Consider the following 23,405-nt stretch of genomic DNA (forward strand, 5'->3'; position numbering starts at 1 on the left):
AATTTTTACACCTCATCCTGTCCTTAGCATAGTAAGAAGAGAAATTCCTATATGCTCCAATACCACAGAAGAAGAGCACCCTGTGAGTGCTCCATAGTGATTTAAAGAGGCATCCTCAGCTGTACAACATTAACAAAATCGAATACACAGTTTATAGCATTACAGCATTCCAATGAAAATACACAAACTCAAATAGCCATTTCATTACAGACTTTCAAAAGAAATACAGTTTTCTTCTAACTATTTCTGTAATTGGGATGCTATGCTCCAAAAGTCCATAAAGACACAAACAACGCTTTTTTATTTTGAAAATAAAAAACACAGAAACCATACTCTAAAATATAAAATTGGGGAAGATACTTACATATACAGTTTGCAATTATTCTTCTGATTGCAACATTATATCCCACATAAAACATTACACACACACATGCATATACATTTAAATTTTTCTTGATTATTTGAATCTGTTTTATCTTCTGCTCATTGAGGACATTTGGGGTCAGGCACTATTTCCAGCCATACTCGGTTATTCCGTTTGCAAACTAATAATCATAATATCATGACAGCACAGAACGCAGAGTAAAAAAAACGAAAAAAGAGAAAAAGAACAAGTGACCTTATTGCTCTCTCTAGCAGCTATTTATTGCAAAGTTCATGCCTAAATGGTTTTTATGCAGAGAACAGGTGACCAGCAAGCAAGTAGGTTGGCTAGCATGCTCCCGCTGTCCCGTCCTCACATTGGTCGATGTTTGCCTATGGGTTTTTTAATGTATTCATGTCTGAAAAGTGAATTTGATATGACACATGATAATCTATGAAAATGTTAATCAATACAAATAGTTTAAGCTGTCATCAAATGCACTTCTTTAGTCAATACTCATATTGCTGAAAACAATGTCACTGTCACCAGGGCTTAATTTGCACAGCACTTAAATATTGGACTCTGTGCATCAATGCACTCCTCTTCAAATACTGTAGGTAAACACATTTTCTCCCTATTTAAGGCTGAAGCACTCAGCACGCATTTACTTGAGCCGAATCTTCCCTTTTGAATACCTTGATAGGTCCACTGGAGGGCAAAATTAATACTTAATTGAATCTCACAGTCATCAAAATAATCAATACTTTTTTATTATTTATTCTTTACAGTCTGTTGACTGTTTCAAACCTCTGAGGGAATGGTGGAAAGGATTCATGGCTTTGAAACACTGTCATTTAACAAGGTAATTTTCAGTGGGGCATTAGGGGTTGTGAAACATATAATAAAACAAAAGCGGTGGCTTATAATAGGAAGAAAGAAAAGAATTATATTTCTGCCATCTAACAAAACAGGATAAATAAAAAAACAAATGCAAGCAGGAGAGGGATAAAGGAGGGGGAGAGGGAAAGAAAGACTGGGTTTTGAAGGGTTTTATCATATCAAGAGCAGAGCTGAGCTTTCATAATGCTGACATTTCTCATTCTGACAATCCTAAACAAGTGGAAAGGATGAGATCGCAGATATCATCTTTCATCACATTCCCCAGCTTAAGAACCAACATGACAGCTTCTCTCCCCTTTAAACTGTTAATTACTAAATAAAATACTGCTCTCTGTCAGCATTAGATTATTGCAGATAGCAACCACAAACATTACTGCATTGTTTTGTTTTGCCTTTTTTTAAACCACTGATATCTACTTTGAACTCTTCAGAAAATAAACTAGGCTTGTGTCTACATATTGTAAATATATGAAACATAATCAATTTAATCAATGCGGTCAATCCATGTTATTGTCAGGCTAAACTGCTGGCGATTTATTAACATTTCATTCACTGTATTTATTAGGCAGCAACCATCTGAACATTGCTTAGACGTTTCTGGAGAGCAAACAGAAGCCGACATATTTCTTTTGCAGACACTGTAAAAAAAAAAATCTGACTTGCTTTGCCTCATACTCATATTGCACTATGGACAGCCATTGACTGAGGCAAAAAAATTGTTTGCTTTCATATACTAAATAATGTATTTTAGTGGATTTTTGCAGCTAAAGGTCATTGTGAACATAAGCAGCATTGTTCCAGTCTGTGMTGCTGCTCTCAGTTTCAGCTATTCAAAATTAACACCAAGATTTGTTACTAACATCCATAACAAATATGAATTGGGACAAAATTTTCCCCTTTTCATCGAAGTAATTTTGGGAGGGCGCTAATCATGTCCACAGAAAAAAAACCTCCCAATCGGAGGACTAACAGCAATTGAATGGATTTAAGGGAATAAGTAGGATTCTAGATTAAGTGTAAGTTGCCACAGTCTGAATTTGCATATATGAAAAATGGGAGGAAGAATAATGCAGGAAATGTGGCAGCAGTGGGAGAAACCTCAGCCCTTTGATGTAATGTGAATTCACAGCAACTTCAACAAGGCTAGTATTTTATTTCTTACGTATATCAATAATTTGGCCTCATTTGGAGTACTTATTTTATTTCTGGTTAGTCCATCTAAGAAGGATACATCAGAAAAAGGTGCAGTAAGAATGATTAACTGATCGAAAGGACTGGGAGTGCTTACAGAAAAGTGTGACTAAGGATGGGCAAGATCGAAGGATACAAGGCAATAAACGTGAGAGAGAAAATGTAGATCAGGAACCATTCACCCTAAACTCATCTGAGGAGAAAAGATGTCTCCACTGAAATGGGAAAAAGTAATAAATCTACTATTAATAAATTATACTACTCCAAAGAGTAGGTGGTGGAAAACCTGTGGAACTCTTTGCTGCAAGGTATCACTGTGCCACAGTAAATATCAACATAGTCACTCGCATGGCTGGGCATATTCTTAGCAGTGAATTTAAAACAGCTTGACAAACACACAGGCAAGGACTATAAAAAATGAAATAACACAAACTGCTGCCCCCTCCCTCAGACAGCACAAAAACCTGTAGTTAACCCCCAGGGTAGCTCTCTCTGTCAGGTGGTAATTGAACAACAACTTTCTCTATAAGCAGACGGATTAGATACTGTCCAAATTTCTAGTCTACATGAAGACTAAATAAATCACTTAAACGATGGGTTAAGGAAAGGTTTGTTTCCTTGAAAAACATATTTAAAAATGGACATTTTCAAACTTCAGGTTATCTCCAGGCCTTCAGTTGCTTTCTGTGCTTAAAAATGTGTTTGCTCTGCAGTGAATTATGCATGATTAAAAACTATTGTTTTTGCAAAACATGTAATAAATCGGAATTCCAGTGCACAGCAAGTGGCCTAGTCTGCAAAATTCCTTTTTTTTGTAATCAGAGGAGTTGTTCCTGTATTTCCTAATGGCCTCCCAAAAAAAAATTCTGGAGTAGTTGTTATGGCAGCTGCAGGCCCAGGAGCCTTCTCCTCCTCTTCTGCCCACCCACAAGTCCAATCCAGAGTGGACCCACGGCATTGGAGGGGAGGCACTGAGGCAAGGAATTGTGTACACATCTTTAGTAGCTAATACGATCAGGATTTGTTCTCCTGCACTGGATATCCCTGGGTTTGATACTCAGTATTTGCTTTTTGGAAGGTGCTTATAGGTCAAATTACACTTTGCACCATAACACAGGCTCTTCGGTTTATTGACAGACACATAAAAGTTTCAGCTTTTCATATGCAAAATTCTAAAATTTAAGAATGCATAAACCCAGCAAGATGAATTTTGTAAAAAGGGTTTATATGCTTTAAGTAAGAGGCAAGGGTATATAACAGGCATATAATGTTTCAGAATTTCAAAGTTCTAATTACAAGAGAACTAACGAATCACAGTCCTCTAATTCAAAATATAACTGCATATATCACACACACAGTGACAAATTGTACACACATCCCTTGCAGATACTCATATAACTTATCATCTATTGCTTGTCCAACTAGCGCAAGTATTTTCAGATTCGCCTGTTTCCCATGAGATTTCCCTGACAGCTTTGTGCTGCAAGTGGTGCTCAGTGCTTTGTGTCTCCCTTAAGGGGTGGCTTATACCTCCTGTAATTCAGATACAGAATCTGCTACACCGCTCCTCAGCTCCACCACTCCCTGATGACTAAAACTGGCTCTTGGCCTTAATTTGATAGTAAAAACCAGGTGGATTTGCAAATGCAAATTACAGTTCAGGTAACACACCCTCTTCTAAAAGCCAAAACCTTTTCTTTTTTGTTATCTGAAGCACTGTGTGAAGTAGAGGAGAACATTTATCACTGTGTTAAAAGTCTTGCCTTTGCACTTTAAGGGTAAAGGTGCAGTTTCTAAGCAAAACTACTTAGTAATCAAAGACAGCTTTTAAAAGAAACAGTATGGGGTTTGTGTCAAACCTGCCCTAGGCAGAAGTCTAAAAATGAGAGAATGAATTACTTTCCTCCTTAAAGTAGGACTCAGGTGATAATAGAACTTTATAAAGGCTTCATGTACTGATTTAGCCACTGGTCTAAATTTTGTACTTACTGCACCATAAACATTGTTGCTCTGAATGTAATTACTTTCTAAATTTTAGTTCACAGATAAAATAAGATCCTCTGTTTTGCTTTTTATTTTGCCCTTATTATGAAGTTACTTTGCAGAGACTATTTTCCCCCTACCTTAGAAGTACTGTAAATCAATTTTCTGTCTTTCTTCAAAACATGAAATAAATCTTGCCCAAACTCCCACCCCTACCCACACAGATCCTGATTTTGCACATGCTTCTGTTTGGGACAAACACAATGAATTTGTTTGAGAGCAAACACTAAAATTCATAAAATAAACATAAAATTTACATTTTATAATGACTTATTATTCTAATGTCTGCACTAAAAATTATTCAAATTGTAGCTTTTTAATTTTTTTAATCAAAATAGAACATGATCACAAATTTGGATAAAGCTATTCTAAGATGTACTTTAGCTTACTTTTTGTGTGAGGAATACATTGAAAAGAGTCTACTGGAAAAGGATTGGATTTTTTTTTTTCTTTTTTTTTAAATACCAGTGAAATGTAGGATTACCTTCTACCTTGGTCTTCTTATGAAAAAGTTTTCTTCCTTCATCTTATTGCTTCTAGAGGTATTCATTTTTTTCCATAAATAAAAATCTCACTGACAACCTTCTCCGAACACTGTTTTATCTGCCGTCACTAATGTCCTGATGTTTCCATCCCAATCTAACCAATAGACTGATTTATGCAAACTCTTTGAATCAACCTTTTGTCCCCTGCTAGCCTCTGACCATTTCTACCTGCTGGCTGTCATTTCCCTGGAAAAGTTACAGAGAAAAATCTCATTTTCTACACAGCCACTTGTACCATCACCTTTGGATGGATGTTTATAAGCAAAACAAACAAGACTGCTGATACACGATCATTAATCTCCCTTCACTACTTTGATCTTGAACTTTTATTTACAACATTAAATATTTACTTCTCTTGCCTATATTACTAAGATTCAACTCACTAATATCTTCTGTATTACCTCTCCTTCTTCTTACAGCAAAAAGCTGATATATCATCAGCTCATCTCACTCAATATGAATATTATCACCCAAAACAGTCTTCGCTTTTCTTCAGCTTGAATCATATTTATTTTCCTCATTAAATTCTCTGTAGCAGAAAAGGAAAGTTCTCCCTTTTCTCAATACTAATGTGGCTTTGGACATTTTGTTTTTCCAGCGATATTCATTTTCACAAAAAGTGTCCAGGTTGCAATTATAAAATAGTTTTCTCATTTAACAGAGCATAATAAATTAAAAAAAAAAATCAGTGCTTAATTATTACTAGTACAAACTATTACAATTCAATTTAGAAAGTTAGAAAAACTATCACTTCCCATTGTGCTTCTTTCACTGAAATATTCTTCTCAAGACAAGCAGTAATGTTAGTATAGTCTCCTGCATTTATTTACTTAATTTTAAGTTCTAGGAAAATTGAAATGGTTATTGTTAATTAGAATAACATAGATTCACACAGGAAAAAAAACAAACATGGTTTACAGAACCTATGGAGCTTTTAATTGTTGCTTTAGGAATCTTAAATAGAATTAATTTTATTTCTTTTTTAAACTAAATTTTAAGAGGCAATGTCCCTTGAATTGCTGCATCTTGAGATTGAGGTACTACAATGCGTTCTCAAATCATACTCAAAAATCCCTCACTAAACTTATTTTCCCCCCATTTAACTATTTTTCCCAATGATATGTTGCACATATTTCTTACATCTATTAAGAGCAAGCTGAAAGGTTTTCTCTTTGAACAAGAGAAGTTCAATTTGCTAATCAGGCTAGCTAGAGGCTGCAGGGAATAGGCACATAGAAGCTGCACAGTAGTAAATAGCTAGGTCACCATTTATTTTATAATCAGTTTGCGTTTATTGCTCTAAATGTAACCCAGCAGTCATGCTACAATCTTCAAACAGGAAAGGAAGGCAAAGAATGCTGGGTTCACCGTAGAAAAAATAAGGAACAATATAATTCATTGCAGAAGACTTCTGCACCTCTGATCCAGAAAAGCCATTTCTTAATCCTGCTGGCAAAGAAATATGTGCAGTAATGAATCCACACTTTGTGTTTTTGCTGACACACATGACACTTAGGGATCACTAATGACAGAGTACACACAGCACAGAAGCTTTCAAGTCTTAAGAGTTGACCTTAAAGCTTCTGATACAATTATTAGTCTGATTTAAGGATCACACTGCTCTTCTTGTTGCAAGAACTCTTGTTTAGAGTTTTGTACCAGATATGGGGTGAAGCTATTTAAAACTTTCCTCTATTAATTAGATAACAAGGGTTTTAATTTTGGCCTTGTCCTGATTATAATGATTCCCCATTTAAATGTCATATTGTCTTACTGGAAAGGAGCTTGTCTGTCTGTGGGCTGGTAGGAAAAGTTTGTATGCATATACAGGTCAAGAGACAGAGAAGCTACTCTTCTGGGAAGCTACCATGCTTCTCAAAACACATGATAAACAGCAGCACACAGCCACTAGTAGAAATAACAAGTCCTGAGAGTGGTGAGAGAAAACAGCCTTCTTCTAGTTAAAGATTCTTGAAGTCACACAAAACCTGACCCATTTTTGTGAAAGCAGGCAATCAGGCCCTAGAGATCAGGATAAGGCAAAGGCAAAACAGGCATTTTTGACTGGAACCAACATGGTGTAATAAGCTTTTAATAGACTTTCCCATTTATTTCATAGAATCATTTAGGTTGGAAAATACCTTTCAGATCATCAAAACCAGAGACTTCCTACTCTTCTTTCATCTGGTTGCCTGAAAGAAGGAAATTATGTAGGAGAGCAATTAAATCTGAAATTAGAAAATGYTCCTATGAGGAGTTAGACTTTGACACGTTTTCTTCGTAGGAGTAGTGGATCATTCCCAATACTCTGACAGGTCTATTCTGAGGGAGCCATGTCAAAAACAAGAAAACATCCAGAAAATTTTAAACCTGAAAGAGTAACTAAAATTTTTATACTGCAGGGCCAACTTACCATAAGACTTGGAAAAAATCCATTATGAACAGGAAAGCATTGGCTTCCATTAAAAAAAAAAAAAAAAAAAAAAAAGGTTCTATAAAAGTATTCATTACTCCTATGGAAAAAATACTATTCTACCCTAATTTAATACATTATCTGTCTGAAGGATCCCTGCTATTTAAAAAAAAATAAAATTAAAAAGAAGAGAGAAAAACAAAACAAAACAAAAAAAAMCAAAACAAAACAAAACAAAAAAAACCTTTTTCACCCTGAAAATTATTTCACATGGTGTTGTTTTAGTCTCCATATTGACCACCTGAGAAGACATGATCCTGTTTACCAAATCACAAGTGCTTTCATAAGCCTGACAGTTTTATAACTTGTCTTTTTCCTTGTTTAATACTTGCTCAAGTTCTATTTTGAATAGCCCTTAAATACAAGACTTCTCTCTACAGATGATTATGCTACATATGTTGAAAGATCCTTCTAGAACCCACAGTACCCCCTTGTCAGCACAATCCTTCTGCTCTCCATGAGGAGAAGAGGCCATAAACAACCTCTTTGGAATTAAGAAATACAGTAATATACTCCATGGCATACACTTAGGCTTTCCTAGGAGTAAGATTTCTTATCAGGATTTCCACCACAAAGCATTCAAATGATAATAACTTGGCCTAATCAGAATCTAAATATAGTATTATATGCAGTTTCTCTATATTTTCATTTTTCAGGCTTTGTCAACCATGCACACACTAGGAATTACTTTGGGTAAAAAACCATCAAAGCCAGAATTCAGTTAAAATTGCTTTCTTTTAGAAATCAGCGCATCCAGAATCACACCAAAACTAAACTTACAATAGATTTTGAGTGTTGATCAGCTATGAAAGAGAAATTTGACCAGGCCGCATAGAAGGGACTCAGCAATTGAAAGAAGCTCTCCTCTTAGTTAAACAAAAACTAAATTTTGCATAACACATTAGGACTTTCATGATGTAAAACAAAGAAACCATTAACTTGTATTTTTGACAATCAGAGCATGGGTTAAATAGTAACCCAGATCAGTGGTTAATTCAATTACTTGCATTTGGTCTAGGAAAACCCAAATCAAGATCCATCTGTAGTCAGCCATGGACTCAGCCATATCAGGAAAGTCACTTCACTAGGATATTCCCTAGCTCTCACCAGAAATTCTATCAAACACCCACAATGTAACACCTTCAAGAGAAAATTTGTTGAAATGAGTACAAATCCCTTATAGTGCCATGAAGCCACATTTTCTATTGAAAACTCTTTTTTCCTGAAGATTTTTTAAGTAATGCTACTTTAACTCCAGTTTTATCCAGGTCTTGAATTGAATGCCACTTTTAAAAACAGTTCTAATTTATAATACGATACACAGGAACAACCTAGACCAGTTTGCAAACTTGGCATCTACTTTTTCCAAATCTTTTAAAATCCTTTACAGATACAGTCAATATACTTAAACAAATAACACTAGGCAAATTATGATTTCACCAGAATATCACAATTAGGAATTAATAAAAAATCTTCAATACAAAATTGTTCTTTTTTATCTTGAAGCAAGTGAGAAAGTCTGCCTTGACTTCTTCCTAAACAAGGCTGGAGCTTCCCAAATCTGAATCCAAACTTAGGATAGCTCAACTTTAATTTTATATATTATGTCTTTGTTAAGTCAGTCAGCTCTTCATGGTGCTTCCTGTAATACAGCACACTTGAATTTCAGTGACAAGTAAGGGATATTACTTCTCTTCCAGCATTTCTACTGATACCATACTTTCTAGGGGTGGACCCTCAGATTTCCTTTTATCTGCTCTAAACATAGAATAAAAAAGCAATAGTGCCCATCTACTGAAGAAACTGAGAGCCTCACCTGATCTGAGACTCACAGACTAAAATATTATTTTCTTTTTCCAGATACTAGAAGATGCACTGCAGCTTCCAGGTTAAGAGGAACAATCTCAAATAGTTTTCCTGTCATTCTCCTACACTGAGATCATCTAACAGCAAAACCTGCTGCTACAACTGCTAAACATACTTAATAATGCCACTAATACTGCAGATCAATAATGCAATGCTTTTTATATTTCCCAAGCCTTTCTCATTGATGAATGAGTGCAATTGTTTTTTTAATCATTACAAAAGATCTTCAGGGTTACTTTTCTTCACACCAGGTCTTCATCAACATCTGGGTACCACATATTTCTTTTCACATCTTAGTTCACAACATATTCATTTCTAATTAAATTTATTCCAAATTCAACATGCCTTCAACTACCACACAGCTTCATATTTCTAGAGAAATTTGCATATAGACATGGTTTTCTTTAAGAACTTGAAGCCCAAAGGGTGCTTCACCTTTTGATCAATGACCTTAATCTGCTGGAAGTTACAGGTGTACTTATGAACTGCCAATGTTTTGTTCACTATACCAGGGTAGGATGTGTCACACACCACATCCAGTAACAGCACTGTGTGTTGGACATACAGGGGGATCACTTCAATACAAAGCAGTTTTTCTCTTTAATGCTTTACAACAGGAAAACAGCAAAACATTTACCAATCATTTACAAGCAATTACAGTAATTGGATTATCAATAAACAATGAATGAAGCATTTCTCAGATCTGCTGGTATTTTCCTACATGAACAGATCTGTTCTTTATTAAATACTGTTTGTCTCGGGGATTTTTTGGAGGGTTTATTGTTTCTTTTAACAAAAAAGATTTGCAATACAATGATCTGCCATTGGCTCTCTATAATTTCTCAAGGAAACTCCTTCAAAACAAACAACATTTTAAGGACGAAAAAATCAGATCAGAGAATAAACCAAAATACGCAACTATAGCAACTCGTTGATGCTTACGCCTGTTTTTTTGCGAACTGGCTAACATCACTGAGCTGCTCAGTTTCACTCTAAAAGAGTAATTATCACTTCTCTGCTCAGAGAGCAGTCACAAGTGCTGTTGATTTCCTTCCTCTTCAATAGGAAAAAATATTTCCAAAGATGCTGGTATTGTTTATCACATGCATATCTAATATTTGCACATATATGTATGTACATATTACACATATATAAAGTTTTTAGCAAGCCTGATTGTTTCCCAATGAAGCCTTTTGGACTGCTGCCAGCTGCTTCAACAAGGACAAACCCATACTTAGTTGTTCTTGTGAAAAATCACTGAGATCTGTGCAAAGACACTGATCTTCTTGTCATTGAAATTAATAACAAGATATTTATAGGTAACCCTAAATGTAGTTTGTTTCAAAAAAAAAAMCCATAGATCAACAAAATCTCATAATATTATTGGTCTCATATTACTTTTTAAACCTACTTTTTAACATATTACAAACTTTATGTCAATTTTCTAAAAACAACTAATAAAAATAGTTTTTGAAAATAAAAGTTTCCTTCAAATTATTAATATTATTTAAAGACATAGCATAATTTGCGCTTCTTTTTTTTTTCTTTTTTTTTTTTTTTTTAATGCACAACCCAGGCACAAATAAGCAGATCTTTACAGTATCTGCTTTGGTAACATTAGCATCCCCAAAGTGAATATTAAAAAACCCTTAATAATTTCAGAGTGATTAAAAATACAGAAACGAAGCAATAAAATAGAGAATATGAATTTTGATCACAATCTCACATTATTTGTTCATTATAAGTTGTTTTCATGTGTCATTCCAAAGGGAAATTGATATTGTGTGTTGGCACATATATTTGAAGAAAGCTTCTTTGCTTTTTACTTTAAGGAAAAGTTAATTCCTCTGTCCATATTTATCATTAGTTTTCTGAATCTAGAGACTTCATGCATTTACAGTTTGCATATGCAAATCCAAAGAGACACTTAGGTTTTCTGCAGCAAGCTTGAACATACTAGCACAGCTGCAAGATCATACAGTGTTCAAACCACCTTGGACCTTTCTGTTCATTGTCTTTTAACAAAAGATTGTCTTGCCTTTGTGGGAGAGGAAGTTTGCCACCAGATGCTTATAATAAAAGGCCACTGAGGCTTCTGAGGCTGAGTTTTGCCACTGAACCTGTATGCAGTGCCAGCTGCAAAGGAGAGAGTGCTGGGCCAGAGTGTCTATTTTGACTTTTAAGCCATCCTGTGAAAATTTGCCTATGTAATCTACTCTATCCCCACAAAATCTTTACTAAACTCTTTCTTGCTTTATGCTTTTGTAAGGTTTAATCATATGTAACTTAGAGTTTCATAAAAACTATCTTTCCTCAAACCACATTCACAAAATTTTAGCTGTATTTACTGCTAGGACAATTTCTGCTATATTTAAGTGGACCATTAATAATTTTATCCATTTATTCCTTTTGTCAACCTAGTTCTTTAATGACTGATCTGCTTTCAATATCCGCAGATATCCATTTTCTTATGTGTTGAACAAATAATCAAGCTATGCACACTTGACCAGTTTATTCTTAAATCAGAAAAGTCCATCTCTCATTTCTTAACCGGTTGGCAATTCTGATACATTTCTGAGAGCTGCTGCAGGCTTTGATTGTACCTATGAAACCCAACACTGGCACAATTTCAAAGGGTCTTCTAGGAGCAAAGGATGCTTTCTCCCTTGCTTCCTTGGTACTCACATGGGTTCAACGTGTGCCTTCCATCCTCCCAGCCTAAGAAGCTCAAGAAGAATTAGGAATGAAGGTCTTCTTTGCAGAGAAGGAAGACAGGAAAATTAAACACTGTAAATCAGGAGCTCGTGTCTGCTGTTATCACACCCTATCCTGTAATATTACTTTTTCTTTCCTTCCTACCACTGAAGTTTCCTCAGAAATATTCCCTTTACAAGCAGTTATCAATATGACTATCCTTAAAGTCTCAGTAGGTGGTTCTTATTCTTTAAAACTACTGAAATTTTCTTATGACACATTTATTCCTGCTTGTGGTCACAGCAGTTACAAATCCTGAAGATTTGCACTCTTCTGGTAAGCTATTATGGCTAGCAGCCAAGCACCCACACAACTACTCACTCACTCCCCTCTCCCACAGGGTGAGGAGAAAATAGAGGGAGACATCGCTTGTGGACCATTATAAGGAGAGTTTGATAAAGGAAGCATAAGATGCATATGCAAGTAAAACAAAAGAAGGAATTTTTAGCATTGCTTCCCATTGACCAGCATATGTTCAGGCAATTCCAGGGCAGTGAAGCATCACTGTGCATAACAGCTACTTGACAAGATGAACACCATAGCCACAAATATCCCCAACTCCCCCTTTCTCCCCTAGCTTTTAGTGCTGAACATGACATCATATGTTTGGAATATCCCTTTGGTCTGTTGGGATCAGACGTCCCAACAGTATCATAGAATCGAACAATTTGGGTTTGAAGGGACATAAGAATCATCTAGACCAGGTTGCTTAGAGCTCCATCTAACCTGGCCTTAAACATTGGCAGAGATGGGATTTCCACAACTTCTCTGTGCAACTTGTTCTGATGCCTCCCAGAGTAAAGAATTTTTTCCTACTGTCTGATCTAAACCTATTCTTTCAGTTTGAAGCCCTCCACCCTTGTCCTTTCACTACATGCCCTTGTAAATAGACTTTCTCTAGGTAGGCTTTACAGAGACTGTCCTTTCCCAGTTTCTTTCACAGCTCTACCACAGACGCTGTGCAAGTACTGTTCTGTGATAGCCAAAACCGTGGGGTTTCATCAGTATTGTATTAGTCACAAATCCAAAGCAGAGCATCATATGTGCTGCTATGCAGCAATTTGCCTCCAGCCAGCGAGCCCCAGTACGGTGTTTCAGATCTACAGCTTAGGAAAATGAGGGGAGCACATCGGTGACATTCCTTGAGCTCCTTTTTCACTCAGACAGGCGGCTCTGCTCAATTCATGGGGCTGACTGTACCAGTTCACGTGCCTCTTCGCATTCAAAAACGGGATCCTTTTTATCATCTGACTCCAACCTAAAACATTACTCTGAAGATTTCTAAAGAGAAACCTTGGCAAAATAAAAGCATAAGCGAAGACGCTTAGGGAGGCACCAAATAAATAGAAGTGGCCACATGTGGGGTAAGTAAAAGTAAACCATCCACTTTTTTTGTCTTTTTGTTTTTTCCATTTTAGACCAAATTCATATTAATAAATTAAAATTAACTTTCTTATCTCCTTTTACCCACATTTACTTCATCAGTTTATTTGTCAGGTTATTTAAGTATTTCTCAGCACTACAATATGTGAATGCCTAATCTCATACTTTGATCTCTGTTTTAATGCAAGCTACAGTGTCCTCAGAATTCATGTGGATATTAAAATGTTCTCTTTTACTGTAAAATCAATTTGGTGGGTGATTACTTCAATGTGACACCTTATATAAGCTTACCATCATGTCTTCACTTTAAACATTGTAAGTCAATGAAATTATATTGCAGACATTGACAACACATACAATTTTGCCTTTTTGATACCCCATTATTGCAATAGCAGCAGCAATGGTTTTGGAAAAAAAGCTTTTTTTCCCCAATAAGCATGTGTTACCAATTTTGTACTCACAAGTACATCCCATCTTCGTAGGGAGCACAATAAGGCCAGGTAAGTGACTATCACAAAGTATTGCTTGTTTCAAAGAGAATGTAAAGTAGTAAACCCACAGGCCTACTAGTATAAGATACCCAGCAACTCCTACATGGAACCAAAACATTTCTACAAAAACTTATTCACCTGTGCAGTCAAAATAGCAAAAGCATTAAATGTTCTCAGACATGATGCTTAACTAGGATATGAGATCAGTTTTGTGGCACCAAGATGTTTGCACAGATATTCCCAATGTAACTTGCCAAAATCCAGCAGAAAAGAGAAACTGTAGTTTCCATCTAAGTAAACTACTTTTACAGTTCTATCAGCAGTTTCCAAACTTCCCTCTGCTCATCTGGCAGCTTCAAATCCTAACTTACACAACAAAATTCCTGTTGGGCTCAAGACTACCTTTTCATGTGGGAAGCCTAGAAATTCATAAGCTTTGAAATCCAAAGGGAACACTTTGGGGGNGGGGGGGAGGCGGGTGTTCTGGTGGGAAGGAAGGGAAGGGAAAGTAATCCCAGTTTTAGAGGACTATGAGTATTAAGCATACAATATTAATTTCATTATATTTCAAGGCCAAGTGTTGTATGGAACAGAAGTTAATAAAAGAAGGAAAAATCTAAAACCACAATAATCAGGGAAAAAAAAGATGGACTCCTTTTCACTTTTCTAAGATCATACATTCAGCGTGAAGAAACATTGAATTCTGTTCCATGAATCAGTTAAAGAAAAGCTACTAAGAGGCTACGCTATAACCCACTTAGATTAATCAGCAACTCACCGGGGATCGCGGTGCATTAACATGAATTGCATGCTTAAGCAGTAATTCCCTGGACTTTATAACATCAAAATCTGCCTTATCTAGTAGTTTAAAGCATTTATAGTTTTAGAAGTCTCACATGGTCACATGCACAAACCTTTACTCAGAGAACTGTGTCCAACCCTACATCATTCCCTGACCGGTCTGATTCCAGCGGAGAACTAAGCAATAGGAGAACAGACAATCTAACATAGAAACAGTTGAACAAATTGTTCAACTGGCTTTATTCCTGAAGGAAATTTCTAGCTGCAGATTTCCAGGATTTTTTATTCTGTTTTTACAAACATCAGAAAAGAAAAAAGATAAGTGAATGAATGTGCACTTATGAAGAGAAATTGTTAAAACAAAATGCATTAGTTTCCACCTCTCACTCACAACTACTATCACAAATAGGGTAAAGCTTTCAAAAGACACACATTTCCTTTGATATCGGGTAGTGATCTGGTAGACCACAAAGAAGAGGTATCACATGGAGAAGTGATCACACAAATGAACGTTTATGCTGGGCTTCAAACCCCAATGTTTAGGGGTCACTCCATGTAACTCATGTCACTCCATCTATACTATTTCTTTCTCCTACATGACTAGTGTGCGCACACATCCTTAGGGGTCTTTCAAGAAAAGATAACTACATACTAAAAAGCATTAACAGAAGCCAAACCAGATCATTAAATTTGTTGTGACAGAATAACTGAACTGCAGTGATGAAAAAAAAAGCCATATTAATAGTGTGGTTAAATTATGGCTTTAAGATATAATAGCCATTTATCTATATCTGAAGGGTATATGCTGGTTCTTCAAGCGTGTAGCCTTGGACTAAGTATAGGTACTGGAATCAATGGGACCATTTCTATGATCAGATTTTGTGAGGCTGGAACACAGCAGAGTGAGCAAATTGCTCAAAGGTACCCACAGAGTTATGTAGGAGGAAAAGGAGGAAAATTACATTGAAATGCATATCATGGGCATTGTGAGTGGGGGCAGGGGAGAGAAACAAGAAATGCAAGTGCATTACAACCTTCTTCTGAAAAGGCAAGTAAAAAAAGCATTTCTGTTTGTGGCAGTCAAAGATCTRCTCTACAGAGAGATGTGTAACAAAGGAATGCACAACTGTGCACAGTCTTCTAGTTGGTATCACCAAAAGTCTTTCACTTCAAACTTGCTCTGAGTCAGATAAATACTTCTTGCACTATTATCCAGTTAAAAATTCTAAAATACTGCACTGAAAATTAATGTAAGTGTTACAGAACATATGGGTTTGTGATTATTTTCCTCTCCAAAAGTATTTCAAAAACTTGCTGGATTTCCCTCTAAATGTCTCTACAGACTCAGCCTAGGATCTCCCTGTCAAAGGGTGTTCCCTCCTGCCTTGTATATGACATTAACATCATTAATAAATTATGACCTCAGTAACACCTATTCTAATTCTTTTGCCTTCACTAAGGTTCTTAAAGTTCAGGACTTCATTTCAGGCAATGAGATTGAAAAGGCAGACCAGAAAGTGGAACACAGTTTATAACATCGCTGATGACAATGCACAGCTGAGTCCCTGTCAGTATTGCAGTTGGTATCATACATACAATAGCAAAATTTGAGTTTGCTTAGTATGCCTACTCTGCACATGTTTACACTGATATGATACTTTTAGCAAAGAGCTGTAATGTACATAGATATTACCTAGAAAACAATTTCAACTTGGATTTCAACAATTTCAAATCACATAATTTCACAACAAAGTCACATTTTTATCTCCCTCTACTGCTTCAAATCCCATTGCTTTGGTTTGCACCATTTATTTGCAAGGAGAAAATGAAGAAACCAGATACATTCTAAATACCAAAGAGAAAAACTTACGTTGAACTTCGGAAAAGTTTGTCAGGCAATTCTGGTTTGCAACTCACAAGGGCAGGTGTAAAAAGTATGTATTCTGAAATTTTTTGAATATGCCTCCAGTTTCCTCGCAGCTCAAGAAAACTTAATGCCAACACTTATGTAATGTGAAAATATGTAAGATGCTAGAGCTTAAGTCTACCAAAAGAAATAAACTGTGGGAAAACAATTATAGCTGAGTATAACTAGTCTGAGAGGAGTTCTTTACATTCTCAACAGCTTTTGGAGAGCATTCAGATCTGGTTCTGTAATAAAACCCAGTTAAAAAGAAGCGTCTCAAAATGCTGAACAGCTGTAACTGATGACTCACTTGGAGGAAAGGACAGAAAACCTTGAAAACAATAGACTCCAGCCTAGAGACTTCACTCCTTGTGTCAAATGTTGAAGGCTTGAGGTAAAAGCAAACCGCACCAACAGCATGAGTGAAGAGTAAATGAATTTGCTAGATATGTACTTCCTGTTCATAGTGACCGTACTGCCATCCAGAGGTAAACATCAGCTGAAAACTAAGTGTAGTTGTCTTGAATTGGCATGAAACTAAGACCTCCCTTTAGTCAACAGTTCTCAGGGAGCCATACAAGTGATGTGCCTGTTGAATTCTGCAAAGGCCTGAGATTTTTCCAGTTGTGAGGAGCCATTTTAATCTTGGTTTGCCTTAACACTGACTGTCAGAGGCATGTGGGGGAAGGAGTGCACATGTGAAGCCTGCAGGAGGCAAACAGGAGATGGGTGAAACCTTGTCTCTGGGGTGATTTCACCTGGCAACACCTCACATGGGCACCTGGAGACACTGCTCTCCCCAGAGACATTTCTGCAATCAGATGGTGGAATGGCTCCACCAATGGACAACGTAAGAAGGTTGGACTGGACCAATGGTCACCTGGTCAGCAAGCAGACTTTGGGAGGAGCCAGACGGTATAAAAATCAACTGTGCAATGAAACTTTAGAGCTGAGTTTTGGGGAGCTGGAGTTTGGCGGGGGGTCTGTCTCTGTGGGCGTGTGGCTGGGCTTTTTTGCTCTTTGTTGCTCACTGCTGGTGGGCTTGCTGCTGAGGGGTCCTTTTTGCCCTTGCTCCAGCCTGCCTGGATTTTGCCCTCGCTAGCTCTTCTTGGCCCCCACGTATCCGCCTCCTCTCCTGGGCGCTCAGCAGGATTCCATCTGCCCTCCAAGCATCAACTGCAGCATCTGCCTCGCCCCGTTCCTTCGCTGACCCAGCCGCCGCCTGTCCTTCCTGAGCCAGCTGCCTGCCTCCGACCTCGCTTGCCGACGCGATCCTCGCTTTGACTCCACCCAGGGTCCCAGTCCTGTCCAAGTGTCCACTCACCGTGTGTCCAGCAGCCCATCGCCGTGGGAGCCACACTCTTCTCCCCGGGCTGCTCTCCCTCCGGCAGCAGCATGCTCACCCCTGTTACGTGGACATTGTTACCTGCTGGCGGTAATGCCTGCTCTCTCCCTCTGTCTCCTTTCTCTCTCTACCCATTCCTTTTCCATTTTCCTTTCTCTTTTGCTGTCTTTTTCAGCCCCCTTTAGTGGGCAACTACTTCTCAGTTTTTCGTTGCCAATAAACAGTTCTCAGATACAAAGTTTGTCTCGTTTGACTTCATTTCGTTCCCGACCATCCATTTTCAAAGAACTCGCAGTTCCCCATGGTTGGAACGTGACACCAGTGTTCCAAGCATGGATTTGTGGCAGAGTGGCCTCCAAGTATGTTTTTCTAGTTTAGACTGTCAGAAGAGGGAATTAACCCTGTACCAGCAGTCTCATTCTTGCAGTCAGTTAAAGGCATGCACACAAAGCTTTCTGGGAGAGAATTATTGCAAGTCTAAGAAAACCCCGAACTAACCAATAGCATAGAAGTAAGTGGGGAGATAGCTTTTATAGAGATGTTCAAGACAGTCTGAGACTTTTTTTGAACAGTTACCTAGAGAGACATGGGTATTTTACTGAGTCTAACCAAGAGATCTGGTTAATGGAGAACTTCCCAGGAAATGGTCATTCATGCATATCCTTTCCATGCTTCTGTGGTGAGCATTTCGGTTTATAAAGGCAAGACAAAAGGGGGAGCACTGTATCCCTTTCTTTTAATCCCATTCACAAGTAGAAGGAACGCAGAGACAAAATGTGAGAGATCATTTAGACCTTAAGAGGAAACAGAAATTAGGTAGCATAAGGAAAGTAAACTGATGTCCAGTTCTTGACTGTGGTCCAAAAATCCGACTGGTACAATACACTTTGTGTTTGCATCTGGCACCAGTAAGTGAGGAGTGTATATATGGCTTATTTAACCAGATGAATACAAGTGCATTTTTACCTCYAGACCTAACCTGAGAACGGGGAATCATTGCAATAAGCTTTTAATGTTGAAATATGTGGTATCATGCACTTTTATACTGAAGATCAAAAATGCAAAGTATTTAAAAAATTTCCTACCTTTTAAATATAGATTTACAGCATGGAATCCTTAAAACTGAAACATTTAATTTAAAAGGTAATAGGGGATGAATATTTGTCCAATGAAACAAACAATACAAGTCACAAAAGACGTTCCCGCTCCATGCAGTGCAGTAGTTGCAATCATCTCATTTGATAGAATGGACTGTGACATGAGATAGCTATACTGCTACCAACAGTTTACAGACCCCAAGCGTAAACAGTGTATCAAGTTGCTCAGATGGAAAAAGCAAAGGGCATTGAATAATTATTTGGAATTCAAACATGATCATTCACACATACAATTATATCCTTTCCTAAAAAAGAAATACTTTCTTTTAAAATCTGTTTGCTATCTACCACCAATGGCACTGAAGGCTCTGGAGAGATGGAGCAAGAATTCATCTGGATGAGGACAAGCAATCAAAATATTCCCTGGAACTAGATCTGCCTTTAAGGCAGATCAATGAACGTTACCTGTTGATCTACAACAGTAGAATCATGAAGACAGCAATTCATATTAATTATTGCACGAGTGTTTATTTAATAGTCATTCTAAATAAAACTTTGTATTTTGTTTTTGTGAATGCATGCCCATATATTAACTGACATTGACCAAGAACCTCTTATTGCTCTATCAACCTGAAATTCTGCAAGAGAAAGAAACAGAGAAGCGAAATAATAATGGAAAGTGGGATTTTCCTCACAATAGCCTTAATAAATACATCAGTCGGGAGAAAAAAACAGGTCAAAAATAGAAAGCTTATATTTCCAATATCAATTAAAAGAATGTTTGTGTCAAATCTGTTGGAGAAATAGCTATGAATGGTTCATCTGTGTGAAGATATGATCCTTGTAATGTTGCTAAGATCAGCGAGACCTAGGATGATATGTTGAATAAGCTGGTTGCGGAGGGTAAAAATGTCCATGGGGAGCTTTAATTTACATGTCTGTTTTCCAGTATTTTAAAAAGGGTAGGTGAGGAAAGTGTGAAAAATAGTTTTCCAAGAAAGTTCATTAATCAGTATAAAAAGGAAAGTATACTAAATGTGAATATTAAGGTGAAGTCCTTATAAACAGCATTCAGTATTTTCCCAGTGTGCAAAATTTTTCATTTGAACTCATCTGTTTCTTCAGTTTTTGATCATTTGTATTTCTTTTCCCTGTGGTCCGTATGCTCCTGCTCTTGTATGCACAGTTCATCTTCCAGCCTTTTCTAAAACACTCAGAAAGATTAAGTAAAATGAAATGTACAGTACATTTAACCAGAGAATCAGAAAACCATCTTTTAATTAGCCTCATATGTAAGGTCTTATCAGGGAAGCGTGCCATAATTCACCACCTAATTCTGCAAAAACCTTTGCATAGAAACCCAGTTGCCTCTGCTCCTTATTCTGCAAGCAGGAATTTCACTGTAAACCTCAAAAACATTTTCATGAGTGAACACTTCAGAACTTAACCCTCTGAGGTATGACGGTAAAAATCAGCTGATGTCTCTGAGGAGGTCAGAAGAGTCTGCATATGCTTAACTCAAAGAAAGTACTCTAAAGGGCAGCAGTCATTGTGTCTACTGCAAAAGACATCATTTGACACTCAGTGACTCTTCAGTGGGAATCATGTTGTCCAAAAAAGATAGACACCTCAATATTGGCTAAATAAAGGTGGTTGTCGTACAAATAAACAAATGAATTTTTATGTGCCATGGTTGGTCACCTTCTTATATTTGCAGCCAAAACAAAGAGAGAAATACTGGACTCAGGTGTGTCCAGAGCAAAATATTACAGATGTGGTATTTTCTTTCTACCCCCACAACTTTTTTCCATATGACCTTCCAATTTATCAGATGTCGACTTATTGTGCTATTGAGTTTGATACAAGCTGCCTGCAGTTCGTTACTCTTTGCATTAACTGCCAGAGACCTGTTTTCCAATTGAATATGCTTACTGCAATGAGCTGTTATTGAACATATTTTCATAAGCAAAATTTAACTAATTAATTAACTTGTATTTTTATCAAAAAGACTAATCAGAAAATGTTTAACACATTCTGAACACAACACTAAGGACCATTAAGAGAAGAAGCTGAAGTGGAGGATATTTTTCTTTCACTTTTTAATAAGAATAATTTAAACTGAAATGTTCTTACTCAAGGCATAACATGCAAATACAAAAAAAATCATTTCAGGTGAACATAAATTCTGCTTGAATTGTAAATGACCCTTCTAGGGGAAATTAGATTAAGGCAGAAGCTTAAATTCTCTTCTGTACACCTACTCTTCTTTGGGGCCTTTTTCTGAATCTGGCAAACAAATTTGTACCTGAGCCATAGAAAACCTATGATTTCTAATGCTCTTCTCACAAAACTTCAATTACTCTATATTTAAGCTGTTCATTTCTTTGTTTTGGGATTGCTTGGAGATTGTGTTGATGGAATAATTTGATGCATTAACTGTTGTCAAAAGGACATTTTTAATAATAAATTGAAAAATGCAGTGAGTTGGGTTTGCTACTTCCCCCTTCCCTCCCTCATAGCCACTAGTGGCCATTTACTTATGCAGTGATGTGGGATAAACAGTCCTTCAATATATGAACAATTTGTGAAATGGAAGTTCAGAAAATACAGGGTACAATCTACTGAAAGAGGACAGCTGGGGGAGTAGGGGAGAAGAGTATTTTAAAACCATTCAATCAGATCAGATTCAAGTGGCTTTCTCATTCAAAAAGTGCAGTCCTATAACCGATTTCCTTTGAAATTGAAAACAGTGTCAGGACCTGTGTAGGTTAGGGCAGTGTAAATTTGGAACAATGCCATCATCTGTAAAGGAGTTAAAATCATATACATCAGTGATTAGAAATTGGCCTATAATTTGCTTTAATTCTTAACTATTTCAAGAGAGAGATAAACCTCCTCCATATCAGTTGATTATTTGCTGTCACCAGAGTTACAGCTGTGGCAGACTCACTGATCACATTCTTCCCGATTGCTTCCCTCGTCCTACAGAGATAACTGTTTACAATAAAGACAAAACAACATATGATCTTTCACCTGCCTGGAAAATTTAAGGAGAAAATTATCAAAGCAATTCTGTACTATTTGCTACTCAGAAGAATAAAGCTTCTTAACCAAAGGCAGATAAGAACTTGGTTTAATCTGTGGAAATGTGAACAATTTCCAAAGAAATTAAGGAATTGGCTATAATGAATATACAGCACTAGGAAATTAATAGTAGAAAGTATATTTTATAGAACAGATAAATCCCACATGATTTTTAACCAAAGGATTCAGTAGTTCTCTAATCATATTTTAAGGGTTATCTAAATGCCAGGAAATTACAACTCTACAGAAACAGAAAAAACTCAGTGTAATTAACATTCAAAGTAGTTGTTAATTTGTCCATTTATTTGCAGCTCATGCAAGTTCATAATAGAGTTTGTCAGACTAAACTGTTTAGATATGCAGTCTTTGTGCCAGCAGTTATTAAAGCAAACAACACATTTATAGTACATCTTTCTCTCCGTCTGCTGAAGCTGAGCAAAAGCACATTTGAAGCTCTGAGACTCACACCCATTGTCTACTTTAAATAGAAAAATCTCATTGATTGCTTGAAACTCGGGTCTCATTTTTGTCCATTGATCCCCTTGGTGACCTTCTACAACATCAAAGCCCAGAGCGAACCCAATCTGACCCCGACTTTATGTGCATTATTATGTTGAGAGACAGGAGCTACTTACGGTCCATGCCATTGTCTCCGTAGATATGTAATAAAGTATTCTAGAACTGCTCCTGTAGAGAACACTTCATGCACTCGGCATTTCCTTTTCTCTGTCTCTGTCTCTGTCTCTCTCCACTCCAATCTTAAAATTCTTCTCTTTGCTGTGCTGAATGTTTTTGTTTTTCCCCTCCAGTGGATAGCTCAAATGAGCAACTTCAGACTTTGACTAATACTCACATAACTCTCAGTAAATAACATTCTTCCCACAGATCTATAACTAATAATAATGCTCTTTATTAAGCTCTCCTGTGAAACAATATGTCTAATAAAAGCTGCTCTCCATGCTGTTTTAATTATAATAAATCACCTTCATTATGATGCATACTTCAATATTACATGCCTAATGCTTGGCTACCTGGGATACTACAATAATGAGGACAGAGAGTAGACACATCTTGAAGAAAGTTATTTACACACATTGAAAAATTCTGCGGTACCGTACTGCTTTGCAACATGAATTTCAACAACTTTTATCTTACCTTACTG

General features: G+C 36.9%; 1 protein-coding gene across 1 annotated transcript in view; it reads right to left on the reverse strand.

The window, feature by feature from the left end:
- Positions 1-23,405, reverse strand: part of POU6F2 (POU class 6 homeobox 2) — a 317,022-nt gene that overhangs the window by 261,056 nt on the left and 32,561 nt on the right. The gene's annotated exons all lie outside the window — the stretch shown is intronic.

The sequence above is a fragment of the Malurus melanocephalus genome, unplaced genomic scaffold, assembly GCF_030028575.1.
Source record: "Malurus melanocephalus ecotype Western Australia unplaced genomic scaffold, MMel_1.1 scaffold_145, whole genome shotgun sequence".
Lineage (NCBI taxonomy): Eukaryota > Metazoa > Chordata > Aves > Passeriformes > Maluridae > Malurus > Malurus melanocephalus.